General features: G+C 41.2%; 1 long non-coding RNA gene across 1 annotated transcript; it reads right to left on the reverse strand.

The window, feature by feature from the left end:
• Window positions 1-2,414: 2,414 nt before the first annotated feature.
• Window positions 2,415-3,483, reverse strand: LOC147683327 (uncharacterized). The gene is made up of 4 exons (XR_015301033.1): window positions 3,370-3,483; window positions 2,833-2,909; window positions 2,615-2,728; window positions 2,415-2,529 (listed from the first exon to the last, which is right to left on the reverse strand). It is a non-coding gene; the product is annotated as an uncharacterized LOC147683327 (long non-coding RNA).
• Window positions 3,484-4,366: the final 883 nt, after the last annotated feature.

Raw genomic sequence — 4,366 nt, forward strand, 5'->3', positions numbered from 1 at the left:
GTGGTGGTGCTGAGTGATGCAGTGGTGGTGCTGCTGAGTGATGCTGTGGTGGTGCTGAGTGATGCTGCGGTGGTGCTGAGTGATGCTGTTGTGGTGCTGAGTGATGCTGAGTGATGCTGTGTTGGTGCTGAATGATGCTGTGTTGGTGCTGAGTGATGCTGTGTTGGTGCTGAGTGATGCTGTGGTGGCGCTGAGTGATGCTGTGTTGATGCTGAGTAATGCTATGGTGGTGCTGAGTGATGCTGTGGTGGCGCTGGATGTGAGGATGGAGTAATGAGGATGTAAAATAATCTGCATATGGGAGCCAAAATATTATGGGGAGGGCAACAATAAGGACAGGAAAAGAAAGAAAAGCATCAAGGATGGCAACAAGTTGAATGCTACTTTATAAAGGGAAAAACAAGGCAGGTAGCAATAACGTAAGAGGAACTACAGGGTGGTCAAAAAACGTAATAAAGAATTAAGGGATAAATGTGAGTGTTGTGGACAGGAAGTGGTCTAAAAAAACAAATCTGGCAATGGGTTTGTTAGAGCACCAGAAGGGTATAGAGTTCGATATTTGAAAATATTGTGGTAATGAAATGATGAAGGACAATATATAGGTTACATTTCTGTGCGAAACAATAAATAAATCGAAATACTTTGAAAGATGGTGAATAGACCAACACTTCCCTGTATGCAGAAGAAATGACTGAGATTCTCCTCTGGGGTAACGAATGGGAGAAAGTGATCTATGAAAAGCAACGTATTGTCTATATTGTCCTATGTATCAGTGGTAAACACAGGTACAATAACAGAGAATGTGAAAAATATTTTAAAAATCAGCAATAGAAGCTAAATAGAAGCACTGAACATACATAGTAAACTGTTGTAGTAGGTGAATGCACAACAAGACACAGTCGGTAAAATTGGACTGCACACAACAGGAAGACTGTCACAGATTGGGACATCCTCCAGGATGTTAAAAGGAGATACCACACCACCAACAGAGATAAGAACACCACTTTGCCAAGGATAGGAAGCACAAATGCATTTTAAAAAGCTGCCAACAACAGTATTACAGTTTGAGGCGTGTTTGAGGTAGTTTAAGCTGCATTTCTAGCATGACTACCAAGCCCCAGGGAAATTATTCCCTATTCTGCTTACAATAACTTTTCCCATTCAGCAAGGTAATTTTCAGGGGTAGGGGTGTGGGGGGGAGGGAGGGGGGGGGGACAGGGCTGGACTGAGAACCAAAACTGGTCCTGGCAAACTGCTCGGCTGACCCCCTCCCACCAGGGCCGATATTGCAGGCCTCTGGTGACAAAAACACCCCCCCAGGGGCCCAAAACCGTCCCCCACCCTAGCAGCTTATGGCCAGTCCAACCCTGGCGGGGGGGGTTGCCCCTCCACGCTGAAAGTGTGCTTTTATCCAGTTCAACGTTCAGATGAATGTAAATGTATTAATAAACCCGGTGCCTTAAAGCGGAGCACTGCAATATATAACAAAGGGATCCCCTGACACTGCTAGTTAGTTCCTAGATCAGGGCACAAATATTATACAACTAACTGTATCCTAGGCAACTATTGGGTCCTGAGAAAATAGCAGGTACTATAAAACATCAATTATTGTAGCCAAGGAGTAAATCAACTAATGCAGTGCACATAGTAATATCAACAATGAGAAAAATTCTTATTCATGATCAATTTATTGATAGTACAAAAATTATTAATCAAATCATCGACATAATTAAAAAATCACACAGTTCATACATCATGAATGCACAGTTTTACAAATGACGACAATTTAAATTTATACATATATATTAAAAAACAAGTTAAAAACCAAACAAGTGGAATATTTGTTTTGTCTCTACGCGCGTTTCGGCGTACACACGCCTTCTTCTGGAGAACCACTTGGTATTTCTAAAAAGAAATAAAATATATTTACATCTGTACATGGTACATGTGATTACAAATTACGTGCACTGCATTTACAAACTAAAGGCTACATTTGTTGCTCTTTGTTAGAGGCTGTGATTTACATTTTTCAGATAACTGGCTGCGTATTAGTTAGAAACAGAATATGGATATACAGTTAATGTGTAGACTACGCATTTCCTTAGAAGAAGGTTATCCTCTATAGAAGTGTAAAATAGTTTCAATGAGTCCCTAAATCATGTAAGTTGGAGTTGAAGGGGCGTTGTGGATGATATAACTATAAACCTTAACTTTTATGCCCATATTCATTATGTTCTTACCTAAAATATTTACGTTTGTAGCTAGTTCAGATTCTAGGTTCTGCCACTGTATAGGGATGCTTTAAGTGATATAGCACCCTGTAATAGAGGATAAAAAGGGGGCGGATGTGGATGCAGATCTCAAGATTTATTGATTATGCATATTTCTAGGCGGATGAATGCTTTTTATGATTACCTTTAGCCTGGCAATCCTGTCCTTTCACTTGGTTCCCTTAGTTATTGTGTCGCAAGCTGTAATGTGCCAAGATTTCAGGTTTCTTCTTTTGTTTTTATTTTCACAAAATATACACTGCAGAAAACAATTTACTATTATTAGACTAACTGACTGATGTAGTTTGATCTTATATTATGGCTGATAGTCTGATTGTTGTTACCTTAGTTAGCGCTGTTCGTTGAGTGACTGATATTTTGACACATGTAATTTTATATCAGTTAAAAGCCGTAATGGCAAAGTACGAGATTGCACTTAGCGTCGCCTTGGACTGGACCTGTAGAAATGGGATAAGGCTAATGTCATACATTTATTAAAGCCTATATTAAAAATTCTTTTATCACACACAGAAAATGAAGGATGGCTGGTTACAGGCTATACCTTGCAATATGGCGGTTCTAGAGTCCCAATGCGAGTTACTAGGGGCATAGATGGCCTCCTAGTCTTTATCTTGATGCCTGAAAGAGACAGATAAGGCCAAAAAACCGTTTATGGAGTTGTAAACATGTTACAGGCTAATGAAGATGAGAACGTGTTACAGGCTTTTTATATTCACCTTGGTTTGTATTTTGCGATAGCATGAAAGCGTAGTCATACTTAATCAGTTATTTTATATAGCTTTCCATGCTAGGCCCACCTGGTTATGCTAATACAGGTACGGACCATATTGTTGTTGTTTGCTGCCCGAATTCGTGCATTATAATAACCGATGCTTAAGAGAGGTCGGGCTGGTGTACGAATCCTCTATCACAGTATCCCGTTAAATCTCAGCCTCATTTAAATAATTCCCGCCCGGTTGTTCCATTAAATCTTTAGCTTAGTGGCTTATTAAATCAAGGAACTCTTCATATTACAGCGCTGCTACATGCGCAGGTTCCTGTTTTTTCCCCTTCCTGATCTTGTGATCGAGTCACTTACTTGATAATGTCAGCACGCGTAGCCTCAGATGGGGGTCTGCTGCGGTATTCTGTTGTTTGAGTGCCCTGTATTTTTACATTGGTAGAAAAAGGCGCGAGTTTAGGTTTGGCTTCCTGCTGAGCCTCTCTATATTTACGTCATTCAATTACGGTGGCTCGTAGGTGCCGATACTTCACCCGAGGGGGACAAATCATAGCGGAGCACTTCCTGAATAACTGAAAAACGCAGACAAAGCCTGATGACAGATCTCAAGTGGTCACGTCAGGTGTGGAATAATTTCCCCAGGACTGTTTACCTGGGCATTCTGGAGCGTGTGGTTGTGTATTTATTACCATGGCGAAAAGATGTGTACAACGAGACGTTTGGCTTTTCCAGGCAAAAAAATTTAGTTAACATTCCAGCAACAACTTTAACTGACATGAACACAACTGCATGTGCTACTTACCCCTGGCAACTTGCGGTCTTCGAGTGCTGACTCACAACTGATTCACACTTACTGGTGACAGCAGCAGTGCGTGCGCTACAGATAAGATTACCTGGCACAGGCAATTCTTTCCCAGCACCTTGAACATTTAGCCCTGTACAAGAAACAGCAGTTTCAGTTTTCATTAATAAGAAAAAAAAATGTTTTAAGAGGGAAGAGCAATTCAACATCATTCAAAGAGGAGGGCTCTTGTTCACTGAGAGAGCTATGTGTGTATGTATCCTCAAGCCACAATCAAAACAGCAACACGACGGTCCGACTCAAAACCAACCCCCATCCCCACAACATTAATAGACAAGAACCAGATTGTAATCAAATGTACTTACAAAGCCTGTTGCTCAGAAAAAACTCGCTCTGGGACCACTCTTGACACGAAGAAAACAGACAGCAGCACAGGGAAAGGAGCTGTAACTCCGTTACTGCTGCCTGACGTTTCACGCACGGAGTTTGTTTACACTACAGCATGTGCTCTAAACTGGAACGCCGTACACTTTACGGAAACGTTACTGGTTT

This window comes from Lissotriton vulgaris, chromosome 11, assembly GCF_964263255.1.
Source record: "Lissotriton vulgaris chromosome 11, aLisVul1.2, whole genome shotgun sequence".
Taxonomy (NCBI): Eukaryota; Metazoa; Chordata; class Amphibia; order Caudata; family Salamandridae; genus Lissotriton; species Lissotriton vulgaris.